The sequence below is a fragment of the Pan troglodytes genome, chromosome 2 (genome assembly GCF_028858775.2).
Source record: "Pan troglodytes isolate AG18354 chromosome 2, NHGRI_mPanTro3-v2.0_pri, whole genome shotgun sequence".
Lineage (NCBI taxonomy): Eukaryota > Metazoa > Chordata > Mammalia > Primates > Hominidae > Pan > Pan troglodytes.
In genome coordinates this window covers 190,084,697-190,099,501 of record NC_086015.1, presented here as the reverse complement: position 1 = coordinate 190,099,501, position 14,805 = coordinate 190,084,697, and the positions used below count along the sequence as shown (strand labels likewise).

Genomic DNA, 14,805 nt, shown 5'->3' with positions numbered 1-14,805 from the left:
CTCAACTTTGGAGTCACCTGCTGAAATTGTTTATAGTATAAATTCTCATTCTCCTCCCCAAGATATAATGGTTCTGGGGTCAGACGCTGGGTATCTATAATTGTTAACAAATTTCCCAGGCAAGGCTGATGAGCTGCAGGGTTTACAGACAAGTCAACTGGGTTACCTCTAAGGCTCTTTCTAGCTTCTCACAAAGAAATTCCTCCAAAGGGAAAAAGCCACCAACCATGCCTGAACATGTTTGTGCTCCTTCACCAAGGGAGCTTTCTCTGCTGGTGCTGCCCTGAGTGAGGAACCCTTTGCCAAGGGACTGTGGGCTTTAGACAGCAGAGGCGTGGTTGCAGCCTCAGCAACATTCTCATTGATTATCATCACCGGTAGTTAATTAAACACAAATAGCTGGGCAATAACCTTTGGAAAAAGCCACATTTCTTATCATTAAGCTATTTCCTGCTCTTCCAATTGTAGGTGCTTCAGGAGCCACAGCTTAAAGTGCAGACATGGCCAAGTCCAAGAACCACACCACACACAACCAGTCCCAAAAATGGCACAGAAATGGTATCAAGAAAGCCTGATCACAAAGATACGAATCTCTTAAGGGGGTCGACCCCAAGTTCCTGAGGAACATGTGCTTTGCCAAGAAGCACAACAAGAAGAGCCTAAAGAAGATGCAGGCCAACGGTGCCGAGGCCATGAGTGCACATGCCGAGGCTATCAGGGCCCTTGTGAAGCCCAAGGAGGCTAAGCCCAAGATCCCAAAGGATGTCAGCCGCAAGCTCAATCGACTTGCCTACATTCCCCACCCCAAGCTTGGGAAGCGTGCTTGTGCCCGCGTTGCCAAGGGGCTCAGGCTGTGCCGGCCAAGGGCCAAGGCCAAGCACCAAACCAAGGTCCAGGCTGCAGCTCCAGCTTCAGCTCCAGCTCAGGCTCGCAAAGGTGCTCAGACCCCTACAAAGGCTTCAGAGTAGATAGCTCTGTCTGCCAACATGAGGACAGAAGGACTGGTGCAACCGCCGCCCTCCCCCCGCCCCCGCCGGCTGCCATCTGCATGGGGCTGGGGTCCTTCTGTGCTATTTGCACAAATAAACCTGAGGCAGGAAAAAAAAAGTTATTGCCTAAAGTTTAAACCCCTCCCTATGAAACTACATTAATTTTCTAGTCCCTCTTTGTACAGGGCTCAAGGTAAAACCTTGGACAGCTCGCTATCAGAAACCTGAGTGCACATGGGTATTGATTCTGTTTCTTGAAAGAGAAGAAAAAAGAGGAAAAAAAAATCCCTGAGCGTACAGCCTCAGCATCCTCCTGGCAGGAGCTGATGGAGGAGGTGGTGATTTGGATTAACCTGTAACCAGCTCTGCTGAGGTCTAAGTGTTCAGACAATAACATGTGCATTTGGGAAGCACTGAAATGGTTCAGTGCAGGAAATAGCCCCTGAACAGTGCAGCCTTATCCATTACAGTCTTACTTGGTGATATCATAAAGCACTCAGCTGTCCAGTTCAATTACCAAGCAGGCAGTCTATAATGATAATAAGAGCCTGCACTTCTCTAACCAGACAGGCTCAGACAAGGCCATGACGTGGAGGCCCCAGAACTTCATCCAGGAGGCAGGGACTCCAGCTCAGGCCCACTGAGATGGAAGATTTGTGTGTGTCTGTGACTGTGTGGGGGAATGTAAGCACAGGCACTTGTATTAACCATATATATGATTATATTCAAAGGGTTGGATCCAATCTGCTTGGGGTCCCAACCCATCAGCTGGGCTGTAATTCTACAGACCAGGTTCCTCTGTGACACTTTTCTCAAACTTACAGGAAGGATCGTTATTAGGAAACTCGTTTTCTTCCCCAGAATAGATGCAGAGGTCTTCAGTCCACATTCAGAGTGGACTATTGAAGAGGTATCTTATTGCAGAATCTGGGACTTCTCTGGTAGTTGGGTTAAGCTGAAAGGGGTACAATACACCTGCTTGATTCATCTACTCACTTTAATATGCATTACACATTTAGAGGACTTGCGAGGTGCATTCCTATACATTTTTTGATTGATCCTTATTTTACTGAGAAATCAACTGAGGTCTAGAAAGTACAATAACTTGCCAAAGATCACCTAGCTAATAAGCGGCAGCAGTTGGACTAGAGCCCAAATCTTCTGACTCTGTTGTAAATGCTAATAAGGAGCCAGAGGGTAGCCCAGAGAAATGTGTAAAGAACAAAAGACTTGAGAAAAAGCAGAAATTTCAGTGGCTTGTCCTTCATAATGAGGCCCCTGAGAGGAATCAGGACCTGCTCATTATTTTCTGACTTTTCATACTGCTCGGGGATCATTAGCCTGGGTTTTCAGCCTGTCTTTTCAAAGTGCCAAGAAAAATGTGTAAAGTGATAAGTGGAGATTATAGAGAATGGCCAGAAGTCTGGTGGGATATTGCCGTTGTTGCTGGGGAGAAGGAAGACACTCATTTGAGATGGCTTTGTGTGAATCTGGACTTATGATAACACATTTCCTTCACCCCAGTGGTTTTGACATAGAGGGTTGAGGTAGTTTTACTGCTTCAAAGATCTCATGAGCTAGAAGAAATTGTAATTTCCATTGGTTACTGAGGTGAAATAGAGCGTGGTTGAGATTTGTATCTGGATATTCCAGAATGATCTAAGAGATAATGACTTCCTCAAATTACTGAAGCAGGAGTTGAAATGGTTATGATATTTAATCCTCATAAAGATCCTGGGAGGTGTGCGTCATTAACCGCATTTGGAAATGAGATTACTAAGGCTTAGGAAGTTTGAATAACTGGCCAAAGGCTTGTAATTTCAAAGCTGGAAATTGAACTAGGATGTGTATGACTTCAAAGCCACTCTTTAACCAATAGGCTCATCTGTTTTTCGTTAGAGGCGAAGTGAGGAGAGGATGACCTGACTGTCTCCTCACTGTCTCTACCACTAGGACTCGCTTCTTCATTGCTCTGAAAAGCCTCCTTCATCTCTCTCCGCCTTCAAGCCATCCTCTAAGGTCTGGTTCAATCCTAAGCTCCTCCTGGAAGCCTGGCATCCACATTGATCTCTTCCTTCTCTGAAGTCTTGTAGACACATGCAGAAATTCCTGGGACTGTACCTTTTGTTTTCTCATGTATTTGATGTATAGCTAAATGGAATTTGGTTTTTGTTTTTTATTATTTATTTATTTATTTATTTAGAGACAGAGTTTCCCTCTTGTTGCCCAGGCTAGAGTGCTTTGGTGTGATCTTAGCTCACCACAAACTCCACCTCCCGGGTTGAAGCAATTCTCCTGCCTCAGCCTCCTGAGTAGCTGGGATTACAGGCATGCGCCACCATGACCGGCTAATTTTGTATTTTTGGTAGAGCCGGGGTTTCTCCATGTTGGTCAGGCTGGTCTCAAACTCCCAACCTCAGGTGATCCACCTGCCTCAGCCTCCCAAAGTGCTGGGGTTACAAGCGTGAGCCACCGCGCCTGGCCTGGAATTTGGTTTTTAATACCGTTTCAAATAAATACACATTAGGTGTTTCATGGAAACACACTTTGTTTTACATAAATAAGTCCACAAATCAGGACAAAATTTTCTTTATCAGATTTAGAGTTGTAAATTAAATCAGATTGGAAACTTCCCTCCTCACTAGCCATTCCCCAAATTTTGGCCCAGGACCACAGAGGTAGGGAGGGAAGGAAGTGTCTCTCCTAACTCCATTCATGGCCAGGAAATATGCTTGCTCCTCTTAGTTGACATTTCCATCTCTAATCCCCTCCAAGGTCTTTAATAAAACTCCAAAATGGGCCAGGCACGGTGACTCACGTCTGTTATCCCAGCACTTTGGGAGATCAAGGCGGGCAGATCATGAGGTCAGGGGTTCGAGACCAGCCTGGACAACATGGTGAAACCCTGTCTCTACTAAAAATACAAAAGAAATTAGCCAAGCGTGGTGGCGGGCACCTGTAATGCCAGCTACTCAGGAGGCTGAGGCAGGAGAATCACTTGAACCCGGGAGGCAGAGGTTGCAGTGAGCCAAGATCGCACCACTGCACTCCAGCCTGGGAGACAGAGTGAGACTCCATCTCAAAACAAACAAACAAACAAACAAACAAACAAAAAACTCCAAAAAGGCCATGTCTCTGCAGTGTGCCTCTCCGTCGGCTGCTGACAGTTCCTTTCTTAGGTAACTAATGAGACCACAGCTAACTCAGTGCTGTGGTGGTGCTTCAGGAGTTCTTTGGGGCCAAGCAGAATGGAGTTTGCTTCCTGTCTTGCTTTTTACCTGTCAGATAGCTTTTAAAAAGGCCCTTAGCTTCTCTGAATCTGTGAAATGGAAGCACTGCATTCCTCGAAGGATCACAGCAAGGATCAGCTGGTGTGTGCGGTGGCAGGCTGTATATCAACTACATACACAAAAGGAGAAAGGTATTATAATTATTAGATGTGAAACCAATCAGAAGGAGGTGAACAACTAACTTTTTTTAACCCTAGGACCAATGCAGAAAACCCAGATGCCTAGGGCCCGGCATAGGACGCTTCCTCCTCCTCTTCTTCCTCTTTCTTTGTTGTTCCTCTTTCATCCTTTAATCTCATTCAAAACAAAACACCTGCCTGGGCGCAGTGGCTCACGCCTGTAATCCCAGAACTTTGGGAGGCCGGGGCAGGCGGATCACTTGAAGTCAGGAGTTCAAGACAAGCCTGGCCAACATGGTGAAACCCCATCTCTACTAAATATACAAAGATTAGCCAGGCGTGGTGGCAGGCATCTATAGTCCCAGCTACTCAGGAGGCTGAGGCAGGAGAATTGCTTGAACCCGGGAGATGGAGATTACAGTGAGCTGAGATCGCACCACTGCACTCCAGCCTGGGCAACAGAGCGAGACTCTGTCTCAAAAAAAAAAAAAAAAAAAAACATTGTAGCTGTGATTACCTACTTTATGAAACAAATATGTAGCAGTGAGAAAGTTAGCACTGCTTTTTAGCCTCTAAAAGATTTCCACTCAAATCTGTGCATACTGAAAAAGAAGCAGTGTGGAGACAGCTTTCTCATGTTTAACCCAGAAATTACAGGCCATGGGCCAGATCAAAGATCTCAGGGCCACAGGAGGGTTGTATGTTAGTGTTTCCTCTTTACCACGTGAGAAAAACCTAAGGTATTACTGGAAGATCTTACTACACTCTCAGAATGTCAAAGACGATCTCATTTCCCTCATGAAGAAACAGACACCAGACTGACAGAAGCAAACCCTGGTCTCCAGGCACTCAGATCTCTTTCTGCTACCTCCCAGCCATCAGTTTGAGGGCCTTACTGAGTAGCCCTTGTGCACTAAGTGTGTGCTTTATGGGGGTGGAAGGCAGAAGGGGACCATATCCCAGCCCTGCAGGAGTACACAGAACGGAAGAATAAGAGGTACTCACAGACCGTCATCAGGAAGTGGCTCAAGACCCTTTATGATCCAGACTCAGCAGGGCAGCTCAGGCTGTGAATTCATTCCAGAGGACAGAAGTGTATTTGCTCTGTCTACTTTATTCCCTAGAATAGTCCAGCTGAGGCAGTATTCATAAATGTTAATACAGTTAATGGACTCAGAGCCATAGTGGGTGGTGTTAAATCCCAGCTCACCCAAGGAACAGCTGAGCAATCTTTGATAAATTACTTATGCTTCAGTTTTCCTATAGGTAAAGCATGGATAGTATTATAAAAATGAAATGATATAATCCATGTAAAGTGCTTTAAAAGGGGCCATCATTGAGTAAGTACTCGATAGGCTTAGCCATAATCATTGTACTAACCAATCACTTTAGAAAAGAAATTAATATTTGATAAACATATACATATACATATTTGATATGCCGTAAAATAATATTTGAGGAAAAAAATGAATGAATTGGAGTCAGAGAAGGAAGGGATTCTTGCAGGCTGAAATTCTCAGGGTAGGTTTTTTAGCAGAGGCCAGATCTGAGCCTGGCATTTAAGGAGATGTAGGATCTAAGCAGGATGAAAGAAGAGAAGAAAAAATGTTCTAATTTCAGAAGGTCTTTACACATAGACTCATGTTTAAAGATGTTTATTAAAGTGTTATTTTATTAGTGAAATATTAAAAACTGCCTAAATAGCCACTGGGACCATTAAGTACAATTTGATGAATCCATAAATGAATTTCTTTGAATCCATTAAAAGATATTCAAACAATACTTAATGACAAATATGCTGAGATTATAATACTAAATTACCCCAAAAATCCCACATTATAGGCAGTATAATTTCAATTAAGTAAAAAAAAAGTCCATTCCGATACGGAAAAGAAGAAAGGAAATACATATGCCAAAATACTAGAAGGAAAGAATATAAGTAACTTTGTTTCTTCTTTAAATCTTTCTTAATTTTTCAAATTGTCTATAATGAGCATATATTATTTTACCAATTTTGTTTGTTTGTCATTGTGGTAAGGCATATGTAACATAAAATTTACCATTTTAAACATGTTACTTAATAATATTTTCGAAAGTCTTTTTGTATCTTTATCCAGCTAAGAAGACTCCCAGGCTCAAGGAGCTTGCTCAACTTACTGTTCTCTTGGAGTAGCCCTGGCAGGTGCTGTGAATAGAAGCACAGCCACTGATAGTGCCTAAATGCTGGACCCCTTCACCCTGGTAAATACCATTATGGTTTTGGAGCATGCAACCACCTGCTGAGGGTTGGCATTTCAGCCCTCTGGTGTGGGTAATAGTTCCTTCCTGAAGTCAGGGTGTTACAAGCTTGTCACGCTTGGAGAATGAACACCTCCTCCATCCCCAAACCTATCCATTCTGTCTCTGCTACTGCCCCACCCAAATGCAGCTTTCAGACATTTCCTCCAATGCTCACGAAACAAGGGAGTTCCACGCAGGCTCCAGAATCCCCCCAAAATTCCTCTGTGCCTTCTGGAAAGTGTACAAAGCTGGGATGTGGAGACTCTTCCCCCAGTTCTGCAGGATCGTCCTCGTGCTGCGGCTTGTGTCATGAATCACCGCACAAATTAAAGAGAACACGTTGTGTAACAGAGCCTGGCCAGAGGGAAGAGCTACCTGGCCACAGGCCTGTGTGTCTGTTACATGCCCAGCTCCAATGGGGAAATGCCAGCCTTGAAGCAGCTTCTCAGTTTCCTGTAGTTAGTTTCACCATTGCTTGTATCCATTCTCTTCCTTCTCTATTTTCATGTATCTAATTCATTTATCCAACAATCATTATTTATCTCTTGCTACATACTCGGCACCATGTTAGGGATGAGATACTGACACTGAAGATAATGGTAATAATCTTCTTAACTGCCAAGCTCTGGACTAAAAAGTTTTACCCGCACTATCTTATCTAAACCTTATAACACACTCCACAAAAAACTCTTTTGCTTATTTTATAGATTATAAAGCTGAGGCTCTAGAAGAATAAACCACTTGCACAAGAAAACTTCTGGATAAAGATGGCAAAATGACTCTAGATGACATAATCTCTCTCCTCCCAACATTTAACACAATGAACAGCAAAAGTAAAAGCAACAGCAAAAAAGTACCATCAATTTCCGCTTTTGGTATGGACAAATAAGCATCTACCAGATCCTGGTTTCCTACAGATAATACATATAAACTCTGGATGAAATAAACAAAGAAACAAACAAAAACAAAAAGCCTGAAGGCACTAAAGAGTAAACAGAAGCAGACAGAATCCGGGGGGAGTCAAAACTTGGATAAGTGAAATGGCAAGGGATGAGTTTCCTATTTTTATAGTTTTGTAGCCTGAGCACAGGCTGAGGTTGGTACTACGTGGGATAGCTAAAATTCTAATACAGCATGCTAGAAAGCAGGAGGTGAGAGGATACTAGAAAGAAATGAGCCAGAGTAAGAAAGACCTGGATCCTGTGTATAAACTCTGATCAAGATTTGGGCAGATTCCTGAACCACACTCACATAAGGCATGCTCAAATCAGCCTACCTAATGGTAGTGAAAACGACCTGAGAGATGAGTTGCTGTCCAAAGGATAGAGTTTTGCAGTTTGAGCTCAGCTGAGTTAAGTGCTTGCTAAAACAAAACATCAGCATTCTCAGAAGAACATAATAGGATGTAGAATCTCCAGAACATCAAATTTATAATACCTAAATGTACTCGAAAATCACATACCATGCACAGAGCCAGAAAATATGATCCAAAGTTAAGAGAAAAAACAGCACAGAGCCAGAGAATATGATCCAGGGTTAAGAGAAAAAACAATCAACTTGGACCAACCCCAAGCAGCAGATAAGAACTCTCAAGCAGGTATTACAACTCATCTCAGCAAAGTAAAAGAAAGTATACTTTAATGAATGAAAGGCAGGAAATCTCAAACAAGAAATAGAAACTATGTAAAAAAGAACCAATGGAAACTTAAAACTCACAAATGCAATATTTTAAATTAAAAATTCACTGGATGGACTTGATTTAAAAAAAGAGAGAGAGAATTTCTACAGCCATAGAAATTGTCCAATCTGATGACAAAAAACGTTGAAAACATTGAACAGGGCCTCAGGGACCTGTAGTACAATATAAAAATACCTGCATACAGGTCATTGAATTCCAGAAGTAGAAGAGAGAATGAGACCAGAAACAAAATTTTGAAGAACAAATGGCTTAAATATTCCCCAATGTGTTGAAAGACATACATTTATAAATTGAAGTTCAGTGAACCCCAGGCAGCATACATGTAAGTAAATAAAGACACATATAGGCCTATCATAGTCAAACTGTTGAAAACTAAAGAGAGAATTTTGAAAGCAACCAGAGAAAAAAATGATACCTCACATAGTGGAGGAGCCATTTGAATCACTTCTGAATTCTCATGAGAAAATATGGAAGGCTAGGCACAGTGGCTCACGCCTGTAATCCCAGCACTTTGCGAAGCCGAGGCGGGTGGATTACCTGAGGACAGGAGTTCGAGACCAGCCTGGCCAACATAGTGAAACTTCATCTCTACTAAAAATACAAAAATTAGCCAGGCGTGGTGGCACGCAGCTGTAGTCCCAGCTACTCGATAGGCTGAGGCAGGAAAATTGCTTGAACCCAGGAGGCGGAGGTTGCAGTGAGCCGAGATTGCACCACTGCGCTCCAGCTTGAGCAACAGAGACAGACTCTGGAAAAAAAAAAAAAAGAAAGATAGAGGAGGAGGGAGAAAGAGAGAAAGAGAGAGAGAGAGAAAAGAAAGAAGAAAGAAAGAAAGAAGAAAGAAAAGAGAGAAAGAAAAAGAAAGAAAGAAAGAAAGAGAGAGAAAAGAAAAGAGAAAATATGGAGACCAGAAGATAGTGGACCATCTTTAAAGTGTTTGCAGGGAGAGAAGGAAAGAACACCTGGCAATCTACAATTCTACATTCGTTGAAAATATCCTTCCAAAATGACATTGCAAAAAATCTACCAGCAGCAAGGAAAGAGATTCAAGCTTATGCCTTAGCTGTCGAAAAGAAGTTGTCAGAGGAAGAAATATAAAGTACTGGTGTGGTGACACAGGGATCATAATTTCATACTTACCTTTTCTAGAAGTAGTGTGAAGGGAAGTAGATACAATGGCAATATTTCTAATAATTTTTAGGAATCGCTCTCCCTGTTTCAACCTGCAGAGAATCTGACTGAGAGGATGAAAAGGAAGCTTGAAGAAAAGTCAAGACAAAATGCTTAGAAGCAGAAGCCACTACATACCACCATAGAAATTGCAGAACAGCCAGGGCCTGACAGCTTCCAGAACATGTGCTGGGTTAGGGCAGGCACACAGGTGCGGGGTACAAAATTGGACATCTTAATGTCATGCCCAGGTCCTCTAGCAAGGGCTGTGCGCAGCTCCATGCCTTCCCCATGCCCTCAAATTACGGAAATGTAGACAGCAAGCAGCCCCTGTAGTCCTGATGGAAAGACTACTGGGTTTTACATATGATAGAAGGGCTTCAAGGAGAAGTCACCCACATATAACCAAATAATGGAATGAGATTACCAAACCGTCTGTGTCAATCACGGGCTAGATAACAAAAAGAAACAGGGCAGAAGCTATGAAAGCATTCGATATAGAGAAAAGTAATCCAATCTGGAAGAAAACGTAGCCCAAGCCAAGGAACAGTGCAATACTCATTGTGAATTTATCACTCTTCAGACATATATCATATTCTAATAAAGTATACGATTTTAACAAAACAAGAACACAAAGACAAAAGGATAAAATAACAGCATAGATTAAAAGGAAGATTAAAGTACTAAAGAAAGAAGTTGTGTAGCAAAATCCCAATTTACATCTAACAAATAACCTAGAAAAATAACCAAGTAACAAAATAGAACCAACTGAGCATCAAATTATTTTTGTGGAAGGAAGGCTTGGTATAATCATAATGAAAATGGAAAGAAAGGATAAGGAATTTAAGACATGTAAAGGATAGATGATAAAAACCACCTAACATGACGACTACTACTGTCCTGGAAATAGAGTTACAACAATTAACTAGGGAAATTATCTAGAAATGTAATACAGGAAAATCTCTCCAAAGTGATTCTGTTTTTCACTCAAGAAGATGTATTGTTTTCCAACAATATTGGTTGAAAAAAGATATTTAGGCATATGCCTGTTAAAGTTGAAGGCAAAAAAAAAATTCTTTAAATATTCAGAAAGAAAAATCCAGTCACCTCTCAGGGTTTTTTAAAAAATCAGATTTTTCTCTAAAGAACAGCACCATGTGGCCGGGTTTGGTGGCTCACGCCTGTAATCCCAGCACTTTGGGAGGCCGACGCGGGTGGATCACGAGGTCAGGAGATCGAGACCATCCTGGCTAACACCGTGAAACCCCGTCTCTACTAAAAATACAAAAAATTATCCAGGCGTGGTGGCGGGCGCCTGTAGTCCCAGCTACTCAGGAGGCTGAGGCAGGAGAATGGCATGAACCCGGAAGGCAGAGCTTGCACTGAGCCAAGATTGCACCACTGCACTCCAGCCTGGGCAACAGAGCAAGACTAAATTAGACGGCTAATTTTTTGTATTTTTAGTAGAGATGGGGTTTCATCGTGTTAGCCAGGATGGTCTCGATCTCCTGACTTCGTGATATGCCCACCTCAGCCTCCCAAAGTGCTGGGATTACAGGCATGAGCCACCACACCCAGCTTAGTTTCTATTTCTTTAAATTAACTGTGTGAAGCCAAGGGCAAACTGCCTCTGTGGGTCAATATATAGCCTGCTGGACCCAGGCTGGGGCCCTGCTTAAAGGGTTTAAAAGAGTAGCCAATATCCCAATATGTCTCACGGTAAAGAAACATTGCCTGAATCTCAGCAATCCTTTTTTCACTTTTTTTTTTCTTTTTTTGAGACGGAGTCTTGCTCTGTCGCCCAGGCTGGAGTGTAGTGGTGCATTCTCGGTTCACTGCCACCTCCACCTCCCGGGCTCAAGTATTTCTACTGCCACAACCTCCCGAGTAGCTGGAATTATGGGAGCATGCCACCACGCCTGGCTAATTTTTGTAATTTAGTAGAGATGGAGTTTTGCCATGTTGGCCAGGCTGGTTTCGAACTCCTGATCCACCTGTCTCAGCCTCCCAAAGTGCTGGGATTACAGGTGTGTGTGCCACTGCGTCAGAACCTCTTTTTTCACTTTTAAACAACAGAATATAGAATATACTCCTAGGTTATTAGTTTTGAATTTATTTATGTATCATTCTAACATACAAATCCACTTGGAAATATCTATAAGCATGCTCACAAATTTTAATTTTATTTCTAAATGGTGGGACGTGGAGGTAATTTATTGTTTTCTTCTTTCTACTTTTCTGGATATCATGTTATCACTTTGGTTAAAAAAAAAAAAAAAGCCCAACAACCATTTTTTTGAGCAAGAGAAATGGGAAACTTGTTTAAATTCACATAGATTGAAGCTGGGATGGGAACTCGTATTCTCCAAACTTTAAAAACTATGAACCTGGCCGGGCATGGTGGCTCATACCTGTAATCCCAACATTTTGAGAGGCCGAGACAGGTGGATCACTTGAGGTCAGGAGTTCAAGACCAGCCAGGCCAACATGGTGAAACCCTGTCTGTACTAAAAATACAAAAATTAGCTGGGCATGGTGGCACATGCTGTAATCCTAGCTACTTGGGAGGCTGAGTCAGGAGAATCGCTTGAGCCCAGGAGGTGGAGGTTGCAATGAGTTGAGATCGCACCACTGTACTCTAGCCTGGTTACAGAATGAGACTCATTCTCAAAAAACAAATAAATAGGCTGGGTGCGGTGGCTTACACTGGTAATCCCAGCACTTTGGGAGGTCAGGGCGGGAGGATCACCTGAGGTCAGGAATTCGAGACCAGCCTGACCAACATGGAGAAACCCCACCTCTACTAAAAATACAAAATTACCTGAGTGTGGTAGCACATGCCTGTAATCCCAGCTATTCAGGAGGCTGAGGCAGGAGAATTGCTTGAACCCGGGAGGCGGAGTTTGCAGTGAGCTGAGATCGCACCATCGCACTCCAGCCTGGGAGACAAGAGTGAAACTCCGTCTCAAAAATAAATAAATAAATAAATAAATAAATAGAAAGAAAAAGAAAAACTGTGAACCTTACTGCTCTCTTACCTCCCATACCCTGAGGTTAAGGAACCTGAAGACTTAATATGATTAAGAAATTAATATGCCAGAAATTATGATGCATTTAAAGTGCTTGACACAGTGTCCAGCAAGTAGTACATAGATGTTTGCTGTTATAATAATGGTAATTATCTTTATTTAATACTATAATATGATATTAAAAATGCTATGATAGGCCAGGCGCAGTGGCTCATGCCTGTAATCCCAGCGCTTTGGGAGGCCGAGGCGGGTGGATCACCTGAGGTCAGGAGTTCAAGACCAGCCTGGCCAACATGGCGAAACCTCGCCTCTACTAAAAATGAAAAAAAAATTGGTGCTGGCAAGATGGCCGAATAGGAACAGCTCCGGTCTGCAGCTCCCAGTGAGATCATGCAGAAGGCAGGTGATTTCTTCATTTCCAACTGAGGTATCCAGTTCATCTCACAGGGACTGGTTGGATAGTGGGTGCAGCCCACGAAGGGCGAGCCAAAGCAGGGTGGGGTGTAGCCTCCCCCAGGAAGCACAGGAAGCACAAGCGGTCGGGGGATTTCCCTCCCCTAGCCAAGGGAAGCCGTGAGGGACTGTGCCGTGGCCAACAGAGCACTCTGGCCCAGATACTGTGCTTTTCACATGGTCTTTGCAACCTGCAGACCAGGAGATTCCCTCCAGTTGCCCACGCCACCAGGGCCCTGGATTTCAAGCACAAAACCGGGTGGCCGTTTGGGCAGACACTGAGCTAGCTACAGGAGTTGTTTTTTCATACCCCAGTGGCACCTGGAATGCCAGCAAGACAACCGTTCACTCCCCTGGAAAGGGGGCTGAAGCCTGGGAACCAAGTGTTCTAGCTCAGAGGGTCCCACCCCCACGGAGCCCAGCAAGCTAAGATCCACTGGCTTGAGATTCTCGCTGCCAGCACAGCAGTCTGAAGTTGACCTGGGACATTCAAGCTTCGTGGGGGGAGGGGCATCCACCATTGCTGAGGCTTGGGTAGGTGGTTTTACCCTCACAGTGTAAACAAAACCGCCAGGAAGTTCAAACTGAGTGGAGCCCACCGCAGCTCAGCAGGGCCACTGTAGCCAGACTGCCTCTCTAGATTCCTCCTCTCTGGGCAGCGCATCTCTGAAAAAAAGGCAGCAGCCCCAGTCAGGGACTTACAGATAAAACCCCCATCTCCCTGGGACAGAGCACCTGAGGGAAAGGGCAGCTGTGGGTGCAGCTTCAGCAGACTCAAACATCCCTGCCTGATGGCTCTGAAGAGAGCAGTGGACCTCCCAGCACAGCGTTCGAGCTCTGATAAGGGTCATACTGCCTCCTCAAGTGGGTCCCTGACCCCTGTGTATCCTGACTGGAAGACACCTCCCAGTAGGGGCCGACAGACACCTCAAACAGGAGAGCTCTGGCTGGCATCTGGCAGGTATCCCTCTGGGAGAAAGCTTCCAGAGGAAGAAACAGGCAGCAATCTGCTGTTCTGCAGCCTCTGCTGGTGATATCCAGGCAAACAGGGTCTGGTGTGGACCTCCAGCAAACTCCAGCAGACCTGCAGCAGAGGGGCCTGACTGTTAGGAGGAAAACTAACAAACAGAAAAGAATAGCATCAACATCAACAAAAAGGATGTCCACACAAAAACCCCATCTGAAGGTCACCAACATCCAAGACCAAAGGTAGATAAATCCATGAAGATGGGGATAAACCAGCACAAAAAGGCTGAAAATTCCAAAAACCAGAATGCCTATTCTCCTCCAAAGGATCACAACTCTTTGCCAGCAAGGGAACAAATCTGGACGGAGAATGGGTTTGACGAATTGACAGAAGTAGGCTTTAGAAGATGGGTAATAACAAACTCCTCCGAGTTAAAGGAGCATGTTCTAATCCAATGCAAGGAAGCTAAGAACCTTGAAAAAAGGTTAAACGAATTGCTAACTAGAATAACTAGTTTATAGAAGAACATAAATGACCTGATGGAGCTAAAAAACACAGCACCAGAACTTCGTGAAGCATACACAAGTATCAATAGCCTAATCAATCAAGCAGAAGAAAGGATATCACAGATTGAAGATGAACTTAATGAAATAAAGTGAGAAGACAAGATTTGCTTGTTATAATTATCATTATTTAATACTATAGTATTTTCAAAGAATGAAAAGAAACAAACAAAGCCTCCAAGAAATATGGGACTATGTGAAAAGACCAAATCTACGTTTCATTGGTGTACCTGAAAGTGACGGGGA

At 43.5% G+C, this 14,805-nt stretch overlaps 1 pseudogene; it reads left to right on the top strand.

The window, feature by feature from the left end:
• The first annotated feature begins 491 nt into the window (after positions 1 to 491).
• LOC471034 (large ribosomal subunit protein eL29-like) lies at positions 492 to 968 on the top strand (annotated as a pseudogene).
• The last annotated feature ends 13,837 nt before the right edge of the window (positions 969 to 14,805 follow it).